This window comes from Lynx rufus, unplaced genomic scaffold (assembly GCF_022079265.1).
Source record: "Lynx rufus isolate CCGP_SWC_20201006 ecotype Redwood Valley unplaced genomic scaffold, mLynRuf1.p SCAF_6, whole genome shotgun sequence".
NCBI classification, from domain to species: domain Eukaryota; kingdom Metazoa; phylum Chordata; class Mammalia; order Carnivora; family Felidae; genus Lynx; species Lynx rufus.
Window position 1 is genome coordinate 12,067,469 of NW_025814878.1, and position 11,353 is coordinate 12,078,821.

Sequence of the window (11,353 nt, forward strand, 5' to 3'; positions counted from 1 at the left end):
GGGTGAGTGGAAACTGAATGTCCCCATTTTAAAGAAGCCTTCTAGAGAAGTACCTGATGTTTCTGTCAAGGGAATGTCTAAAAGCCAATCAAAGGGGAAATAAGGAGGGCCCTTGTCACCAGCCATGTCACATGCGCATTCTATAAAAGGGGGCACAGAAGGCCTTACGTGGGAGTGAGGTTACACGACGAACACCTTTGTAATATTGTGCAGAGGGGGTACTTGGTCCCATAAAACAGAAACCAAGAACAACTTTTTCTACCTAAAACAAGTAAGTTCATGATAAATGGTCTTGATTTCTTTTCCTTTCTCTTCATGGCCCCTCCCCTACCACATAAAAACAAAACGGAAATCCGATGGCTTTTCTCAGGTCATTAAGAAATAAATCACAGGAAGGCAGACGACTGCATTCCACAACGTACAGCTGTTCTACTCACCACTTCCTGTTTGCATTTTTCACATGGAAAGCATGTTATGACACTAATCCTGGCAGAGTAAGCTGGTAAGGTAAAACCCCAGATTAAGAGGTGCTACTTTTGGGGAGTGCCTGGGGGGCTTAGCATCCGACTTTGGCTCAGGTCATGATGTCACAGTTTGTGGGTTCGAGCCCCAGGTTGGGCTCTGTGCTGAGAGCTCAGAGCCTGCTTCAGATTCTGTCTTCCTCTCTCTCTGACCCTCCCCCTCTCATGTTCTCTCTCTCTCAAAAACAAACATTAAAAATAAAATACCTAGGAATAAATCTAAGCAAAGAGGTGAAAATTCTATAAACTGAAAACTACAGAAAGCTTATGAAAGAAATTGAAGAAGACACAAAAAAATGGAAAAATTTCCCATGCTCCTGGATAGGAAAAACAAATATTGTCAAAATGTCAGTACTATGCAAAGCAATCTACATATTCAATGCAATCTCTATCAAAATAACACCAGCATTCTTCACAGACATTCTAAAGTTTGTATGGAACCAGAAAAGCCCCAAATAGCCAAAGCAATCCTGAAAAAGAAAACCAAAGCAGGAGGCATCACAATCCCAGACTTCAAGCTGTATTACAAAGCTGTAATCATCAAGACGGTATGGTACTGGCACAAAAACAGACACTCAGATCAATGGAACAGAATAGAGAACCCAAAAATGGGCCCACAGACGTATGGCCAACTAATCTTTGACAAAGCAGGAAAGAATAGCCAATGGAATAAAGACAGTCTCTTCTACAAGTGGTGCTGGGTAAACTGGACAGCGACATGCAAAAAATAAACTCAAAATGGATGAAAGACCTAAATGTAAGACAGGAAGCCATCAAAATCCTCGAGGAGAAAGCAGGCAAAAACCTGTTTGACCTTGGCCGCAGCAACTTCTTACTCAACACGTCTCCGGAGACAAGGGAAACAAAAGCAAAAATGAACTACTGGGACCTCATGAAAATAAAAAGCTTCTGTACCATGAAGGAAACAATCGGCAAAACTAAAAGGCAACCGACAGAATGGGAGAAGATATTTGCAAACGACATATCAGATAAAGGGTTAATATACAAAATCTATAAAGAACTTTTCAAACTCAACACCGAAAAACCAAACAATCCAGTGAAGAAATGAGCAAAAGACATGAATAGACACTTCTTCAAAAAAGACATCCAGATGGCTAACAGATGCTTGAAAAGATGCTCCACATCACTCATCATCAGGGAAATACAAATCAAAACCACAATGAGATACAACCTGACACCTGTCAGAATGGCTCACATTAACAACTCAGGCAAGAAGAGATGTTGGTGATTAATGTGGAGAAAGGGGAACTCTTTTGCACTGCTGGTGGGAAGGCAAACTGGGGCAGCCACTCTGGAAAACAGGATGGAGGTTCCTCAAAAAACTAAGAATAGAACTACCCTACGACCCAGCAATTGCACTACTAGGCATTTATCCACGGGATACAGGTGTGCTGTTTCGAAGGGACACATGCACCCCAATGTTTATAGCAGCACTATCAACAATAGCCAAAGTATGGAAAGAGCCCAAATGTCCATCGATGGATGAATGGATAAAGAGGATGTGGTGTGTATACATATGTGGTGTATATATGTATATACACATGTATATACACACATACATACATGTATATATAAAAACGGAGTATTACTCGGCAATCAAAAAGAATGAAATCTTGCTATCTGCAACTACGTGGATGGAACTAGAGGGTATTATGCTAAGTGAAATTAGAGAAAGACAAATGTCATATGACTTCACTCACATGAGGACTTTAAGACAGAACAGATGAACACAAGGAAAGGGAAGCAAAAATAATATAAAAATGGAGGGGGGGATACTAGGAAGATGGCGGCGTAGGAGGACGCTGGGCTCACCGCGCGTCCTGCTGATCACTTAGATTCCACCTACACCTGCCTAAATAACCCAGAAAACCGCCAGAGGATTAGCAGAACAGAGTCACCGGACCCAAGTGCAGACGAGAGGCCCACGGAAGAGGGTAGGAAGGGCGGCGAGGCGGTGCGCGCTCCACGGACTGGCGGGAGGGAGCCGGGGCGGAGGGGCGGCTCGCCGGCCAAGCAGAGCCCCCGAGTCCGGCTTGCAAAAGCGGAGGGGCCTGACGGACTGTGTTCCGACAGCAAGCGCGACTTAGCGTCTGGGAGGTTATAAGTTAACAGCTCTGCTCAGAAAGCGGGAAGGCTGGAGGACAAAGGGAGGGTGAGCTGCGGAGCCCCCGGACGACAGAGCTCAGTTTGGCGGGGAACAAAGGCGCTCTCCAGCGCCATCTCCCCCGCCCATCCCCCAGCCAAAATCCCGAAGGGAACCGGCTCCGGCCAGGGAAATTGCTCGCTCCGCGCGAACACCCAACTCTGTGCTTCTGCGGAGCCAAACCTCCGGCAGCGATCTGACTCCCTCCGGCTGCACAGGGCCCCTCCTGAAGTGGATCACCTAAGGAGAAGCGAGCTAAGCCTGCCCCCCCTGCCGCCGTGCACCTTGCCTTCCCACCCCAGCTAATACGCCAGATCCCCAGCATCACAAGCCTGGCAGTGTCCAAGTAGCCCAGACGGGCCACGCCACCCCACAGTGAATCCCGCCCCCAGGAGAGGGGAAGAGAAGGCACACACCAGTCTGACTGTGGCCCCAGCGGTGGGCTGGGGGCAGACATCAGGTCGGACTGCGGCCCCGCCCACCAACTCCAGTTATACACCACAGCACAGGGGAAGTGCCCTGCAGGCCCTCACCACACCAGGGACTATCCAAAATGACCAAGCGGAAGAATTCCCCCCAGAAGAATCTCCAGGAAATAACAACAGCTAATGAGCTGATCAAAAAGGATTTAAATAATATAACAGAAAGTGAATTTAGAATAATAGTCATAAAATTAATCACTGGGCTGGAAAACAGCATACAGGACAGCAGAGAATCTCTTGCTACAGACATCAGGGGACTAATGAACAGTCACGAGGAGCTGAAAAACGCTTTAAAGGAAATGGAAAACAAAATGCAAACCGCCACAGCTCGGATGGAAGAGGCAGAGGAGAGAATAGGTGAACTAGAAGATAAAGTTATGGAAAAAGAGGAAGCTGAGAAAAAGAGAGATAAAAAAATCCAGGAGTATGAGGGGAAAATTAGAGAACTAAGTGATACACTAAAAAGAAATAATTTACGCATAATTGGTATCCCAGAGGAGGAAGAGAGAGGGAAAGGTGCTGAAGGGGTACTTGAAGAAATAATAGCTGAGAACTTCCCTGAACTGGGGAAGGAAAAAGGCATTGAAATCCAAGAGGCACAGAGAACTCCCTTCAGACGTAACTTGAATCGATCTTCTGCACGACATATCATAGTGAAACTGGCAAAATACAAGGATAAAGAGAAAATTCTGAAAGCAGCAAGGGGTAAACGTGCCCTCACATATAAAGGGAGACCTATAAGACTCGTGACTGATCTCTCTTTTGAAACTTGGCAGGCCAGAAAGAATTGGCACGAGATTTTTAGGGTGCTAGACAGCAAAAATATGCAGCCAAGAATCCTTTATCCAGCAAGTCTGTCATTTAGAATAGAAGGAGAGATAAAGGTCTTCCCAAACAAACAAAAACTGAAGGAATTTGTCACCACTAAACCAGCCCTACAAGAGATCCTAAGGGGGACCCTGTGAGACAAAGTACCAGAGACATCACTACAAGCATAAAACATACAGACATCACAATGACTCTAAACCCGTATCTTTCTATAATAACACTGAATGTAAATGGATTAAATGCGCCAACCAAAAGACATAGGGTATCAGAATGGATAAAAAAACAAGACCCATCTATTTGCTGTCTACAAGAGACTCATTTTAGACCTGAGGACACCTTTAGATTCAGAGTGAGGGGATGGAGAACTATTTATCATGCTACTGGAAGCCAGAAGAAAGCTGGAGTAGCCATACTTATATCAGACAAACTAGACTTTAAATTAAAGGCTGTAACAAGAGATGAAGAAGGACATTATATAATAGTTACAGGGTCTATCCATCAGGAAGAGCTAACAATTATAAATGTCTATGCGCCGAATACCGGAGCCCCCAAATATATAAAACAATTACTCATAAACAGAAGCAACCTTATTGATAAGAATGTGGTAATTGCTGGGGACTTTAACACCCCACTTACAGAAATGGATAGATCATCTAGACACACGGTCAATAAAGAAACAAGGGCCCTGAATGAGACACTGGATCAGATGGACTTGACAGATATATTTAGAACTCTGCATCCCAAAGCAACAGAATATACTTTCTTCTCGAGTGCACATGGAACATTCTCCAAGATAGATCATATACTGGGTCACAAATCAGCCCTTCATAAGTTTACAAGAATTGAAATTATACCATGCATACTTTCAGACCACAATGCTATGAAGCTTGAAGTCAACCACAGGAAAAAGTCTGGAAAACCTCCAAAAGCATGGAGGTTAAAGAACACCCTACTCACGAATGAGTGGGTCAACCAGGCAATTAGAGAAGAAATCAAAAAATATATGGAAACAAACGAAAATGAAAATACAACAATCCAAACGCTTTGGGACGCAGCGAAGGCAGTCCTGAGAGGAAAATACATCGCAATCCAGGCCTATCTCAAGAAACAAGAAAAATCCCAAATACAAAATCTAACAGCACACCTAAAGGAAATAGAAGCAGAACAGCAAAGGCAGCCTAAACCCAGCAGAAGAAGAGAAATAATAAAGATCAGAGCAGAAATAAACAATATAGAATCTAAAAAAACTGTAGAGCAGATCAACGAAACCAAGAGTTGGTTTTTTGAAAAAATAAACAAAATTGACAAACCTCTAGCCAGGCTTCTCAAAAAGAAAAGGGAGATGACCCAAATAGATAAAATCATGAATGAAAATGGAATTATTACAACCAATCCCTCAGAGATACAAACAATTATCAGGGAATACTATGAAAAATTATATGCCAACAAATTGGACAACCTGGAAGAAATGGACAAATTCCTGAACACCCACACTCTTCCAAAACTCAATCAGGAGGAAATAGAAAGCTTGAACAGACCCATAACCAGCGAAGAAATTGAATCGGTTATCAAAAATCTCCCAACAAATAAGAGTCCAGGACCAGATGGCTTCCCAGGGGAGTTCTACCAGACGTTTAAAGCAGAGATAATACCTATCCTTCTCAAGCTATTCCAAGAAATAGAAAGGGAAGGAAAACTTCCAGACTCATTCTATGAAGCCAGTATTACTTTGATTCCTAAACCAGACAGAGACCCAGTAAAAAAAGAGAACTACAGGCCAATATCCCTGATGAATATGGATGCCAAAATTCTCAATAAGATACTAGCAAATCGAATTCAACAGCATATAAAAAGAATTATTCACCATGATCAAGTGGGATTCATTCCTGGGATGCAGGGCTGGTTCAACATTCGCAAATCAATCAACGTGATACATCACATTAACAAAAAAAAAGAGAAGAACCATATGATCCTGTCAATCGATGCAGAAAAGGCCTTTGATAAAATCCAGCACCCTTTCTTAATAAAAACCCTTGAGAAAGTCGGGATAGAAGGAACATACTTAAAGATCATAAAAGCCATTTATGAAAAGCCCACAGCTAACATCATCCTCAACGGGGAAAAACTGAGAGCTTTTTCCCTGAGATCAGGAACACGACAGGGATGCCCACTCTCACCGTTGTTATTTAACATAGTGCTGGAAGTTCTAGCATCAGCAATCAGACAACAAAAGGAAATCAAAGGCATCAAAATTGGCAAAGATGAAGTCAAGCTTTCGCTTTTTGCAGATGACATGATATTATACATGGAAAATCCGATAGACTCCACCAAAAGTCTGCTAGAACTGATACATGAATTCAGCAAAGTTGCAGGATACAAAATCAATGTACAGAAATCAGTTGCATTCTTATACACTAACAATGAAGCAACAGAAAGACAAATAAAGAAACTGATCCCATTCACAATTGCACCAAAAAGCATAAAATACCTAGGAATAAATCTAACCAAAGATGTAAAGGATCTGTATGCTGAAAATTATAGAAAGCTTATGAAGGTAATTGAAGAAGATTTAAAGAAATGGAAAGACATTCCCTGCTCATGGATTGGAAAAATAAATATTGTCAAAATGTCAATACTACCCAAAGCTATCTACACATTCAATGCAATCCCAATCAAAATTGCACCAGCATTCTTCTCGAAACTAGAACAAGCAATCCTAAAATTCATATGGAACCACAAAAGGCCCCGAATAGCCAAAGGAATTTTGAAGAAGAAGACCAAAGCAGGAGGCATCACAATCCCAGACTTCAGCCTCTACTACAAAGCTGTCATCATCAAGACAGCATGGTATTGGCACAAAAACAGACACACAGACCAATGGAATAGAATAGAAACCCCAGAACTAGACCCACAAACATATGGCCAACTCATCTTTGACAAAGCAGGAAAGAACATCCAATGGAAAAAAGACAGCCTCTTTAACAAATGGTGCTGGGAGAACTGGACAGCAACATGCAGAAGGTTGAAACTAGACCACTTTCTCACACCATTTACAAAAATAAACTCAAAATGGATAAAGGACCTAAATGTGAGACAGGAAACCATCAGAACCTTAGAGGAGAAAGCAGGAAAAGACCTCTCTGACCTCAGCCGTAGCAATCTCTTACTCGACACATCCCCAAAGGCAAGGGAATTAAAAGCAAAAGTGAATTACTGGGACCTCATGAAGATAAAAAGCTTCTGCACAGCAAAGGAAACAACCAACAAAACTAAAAGACAACCAACGGAATGGGAAAAGATATTTGCAAATGACATATCGGACAAAGGGCTAGTATCTAAAATCTATAAAGAGCTCACTAAACTCCACACCCGAAAAACAAATAACCCAGTGAAGAAATGGGCAGAAAACATGAATAGACACTTCTCTAAAGAAGACATCCAGATGGCCAACAGGCACATGAAAAGATGTTCAGCGTCGCTCCTTATCAGGGAAATACAAATCAAAACCACACTCAGGTATCACCTCACGCCAGTCAGAGTGGCCAAAATGAACAAATCAGGAGACTATAGATGCTGGAGAGGATGTGGAGAAACGGGAACTCTCTTGCACTGTTGGTGGGAATGCAAATTGGTGCAGCCGCTCTGGAAAACAGTGTGGAGGTTCCTCAGAAAATTAAAAATAGACCTACCCTATGACCCAGCAATAGCACTGCTAGGAATCTACCCAAGGGATACAGGAGTACTGATGCATAGGGGCACTTGTACCCCAATGTTCATAGCAGCACTCTCAACAATAGCCAAATTATGGAAAGAGCCTAAATGTCCATCAACTGATGAATGGATAAAGAAATTGTGGTTTATATACACAATGGAATACTACGTGGCAATGAGAAAAAATGAAATATGGCCTTTTGTAGCAACGTGGATGGAACTGGAGAGTGTGATGCTAAGTGAAATAAGCCATACAGAGAAAGACAGATACCATATGGTTTCACTCTTATGTGGATCCTGAGAAACTCAACAGGAACCCATGGGGGAGGGGAAGGGAGAAAAAAAAAAAGACGTTAGAGTGGGAGAGAGCCAAAGCATAAGAGACTGTTAAAAACTGAGAACAAACTGAGGGTTGATGGGGGGTGGGAGGGAGGGGCGGGTGGGTGATGGGTATTGAGGAGGGCACCTTTTGGGATGAGCACTGGGTGTTGTATGGAAACCAATTTGTCAATAAACTTCATAAAAAAAAAAATAAATAAAAATGGAGGGGGACAAAACATAAGAGACTCTTAAATACGGAGAACAGAGGGTTACTGGAGGGTTATGGGAGGGGGGGATGGGCTAAATGGGTAAAGGGCATTAAGGAATCTACTCCTGAAATCATTGGTGCACTATATGCTAACTTGGATGTAAAGCAAAAACATAAAATTAAATAAAAAAAAAAAAAAAATCAAAAAATTTTTAAGTGCTATTTTTTAAACTAATGAAAAATTAACTGGAAACACAACAGCCGAATGTTTACCTTCCCCCACACAAAAAGAACATTCTGGAGTGATGTCCTCATTATGTGGAAGAGTCTGTGGATTTGAAGCAGCTTTTGTCCTAGTCTAGCATGTTATTTAGGAAAATGATATGTATAAAATGAAGGCTTTGAGCTATTAGTTACAACCCAGGAAGAGGAATCAGCGTAGTCTGTCCTTGGCAAGGCAGTTCAGTGTATCACTCCAGCCAAAACAGACTCTGAAGTGCTGACCAAGGGGCATAAAAGAGAACACCTGTCCCTGCCCCTGCATGAAAATGCAGACTGCGTCTGCATCTTCAGGGATGCCGGCCTTCACCGGACACCGTCAGGTACCTGAATGCACAGGGAGTGAAGGGATCCCTCACATTGCCTCACAAAACCAGATCAGCTGATACGGTCATGGGGCATATGTCAAGGGGCTGTGGTCCATTTTTTTTTTATTAAAGGTCCAGTCAGCAGCTACTTAGCAGGAACCCAACTATTAAGCTTAGCAAAATTCCCTAAAACTAAAACTAAAGGCCAGTATTTGCCAAGTAACTTGCCCTTCTTCCAAGAGGTGGGTATGTACCTCCTAGATGTACTGCAGATTCAAGGCCATATCCCCTCTCCACACTTACTGGCATGAATGCGACAGTAGAGGACAAGAAAGGGGAGCTAGGACCATGAACATTCTCACAGTCAAATAAGCATAGGGGACTGGGTTTTGGGGGCTGAAACCCCGTTTGGGCCTGATCTGAACTTGGGCCTGAAGCCCTCCCCCTACTCCCACCTCAACACACACACACACACACAGGGAGGAACAATGTGCTAAGACACTGAGATACCCAAACATCAAAAGGTGCTGGTGCACAAGCACCCACGCCATTTTCTGGAGAGCAATTGCCTTGGGGAGGAAGAGGGAAGGGAGTGGCATTCTTGGAGAACACGCCTTTCAGTGAGCTTGTATTTCTTTAAAAAAGAATTGAAGCAACTAGGCCAAAATGTTAACTTTAGTTGGATTTTGGGTATGTGGATTTTTTTTCTCTGTACCACTCTGCATATTAGAAATTGCTAATTTACAATTTTTTAAATTTTTTTTAACGTTTATTTTTGAGACAGAGACAGAGTGTGAGTGGGGAGGGGCAGAGAGAGAGAGAGGGAGACACAGAATCCGGAGCAGGCTCCAGGCTCTGAGCTGTCAGCACAGAGCCCGACGCGGGGCTCAAACCCACGAACCGTGAGCTCATGACCTGCGCTGAAGTCGGACGCCCAACCGACTGAGCCACCCAGGCGCCCGCCGATTATAATTTTTATTAAAATTATTAACCAAGAGCTTTCCTTTGGCAAGCCTACGACAGTGGTTTTGGTATCAGTGTAGGGAAATGCTATCAGACCATTAGAGTCTTTTCCAAATGGAACCCTGTACAGAGGCCTGCATTCCCCATGCACAGACGTGCACTGAGGAGGGCCGGTCGGTCTGCCTGCCAAGCCGTTCTGGTGATGTGCTTCCTGCTCTTGTGGGTGGCTGAGCTAGAAAAGGTGCAAGATCTGAACAGATCTCTGGATCTGTCTCGGGCACAGAAATGCAGTTTGACAGAATCTGTGGTGTCCCTCTTGGTCACCAGTTACTTAGAATACTACTTAAAATTTAACTGCACTGAATGAAAATCTTACAATCCTAGGATAAGTCTAGACCCAGACCCTTGGCACTAATCAGCACCCCGAGCCCATGAAGCCTTTGTTTTCGAACCAGTAAGAGGACGAGCTACTTTTTGCACTGGGGATAGTCTGAGCAGGGGCGCAGCACAGATTTCAAGAAGCAAAGAGCCCTCCTTAGACTTTCTGAGTATGCCTCATCATAGGTTCCCTCCTACAAAATATCCCTGGTGCAAACCTCAGGATGGTGAATCTGAGCCAGTGTGGCAGGACAGAGACTAAGAGCACATCCGGCCTGTCTTACCCTCCGTGTTTAGCTTCGGTCCTCCTGAAGGAGGAAATGTTCTGAATGCTCCAGGAAACGTAATGGACAGGGTTGACAAGCCAGCTGTTCTCAGTGGCTGAGGAGGAGCAAATGAGCTATTTTATAGAGCAGCTGTGGTCCAGGAGACTAGATGATTTGACATTAATTGATATCAGTATAGCTGGCTGGCCACACCAGGCATGGGGCCAGGAGGCTCCTTGTGCCCAACCTGGCCGCAGACGCCCAGGAGACACCTCCTGTACCAGAGAGACGTAGTTATGAAGTGGGATTAACTATGAAACACAACTCTCTTCAGATCTATCCCTGAAGGCAGTATGTTTATCTAGGATTCAGCCATCTATTTGATGGTATGTGGTCCTCTATATTCTCAGTTAATTTAGAGGGAGGACCGATTAAGCAGAAGTGAATTCAACGGTACTGACTCACTTGCTCCCATGTCTCTTGGGCCTGATGCATTCAGTAATGTATTTCTTTCCCCCCATTAACCATGGTTTGGGTTTGTCTTTTAGCTATAGAAATGCTATTAGCTAGCGAAGCAGAGCACGTGAAGGAAAATGCACTTGAATTCAATAACTAGGAAAGATACTCCCCTCGTGATGCATAATTTCAGGAATATTTTTGATGTCAGACTGAGGAATAAAGAGCAAGATAAGACTAGGTTAATGGAGCAAAGGATACAGTATATTCAAATAGACTACATAAAAGCTGGGAGCTTGCTGAATGCTGTCCATGGACTATAAAAATGAGCTATCACCTCAGCTGAGAATTTGCAATATGAAATCTCTTACATATTCATTTCAGATACTTCCTGCTTCAGTGGAAGCCAATGAATGTCATATATTCATTAACCATCCTATTCAATAAGAGAACAATTCCGGTGTGCTT

General features: G+C 43.2%; 1 protein-coding gene across 4 annotated transcripts in view; it reads right to left on the reverse strand.

Annotated features, from left to right (window-relative positions):
• Positions 1-11,353, reverse strand: part of SASH1 (SAM and SH3 domain containing 1) — a 198,006-nt gene that overhangs the window by 18,957 nt on the left and 167,696 nt on the right. The gene's annotated exons all lie outside the window — the stretch shown is intronic.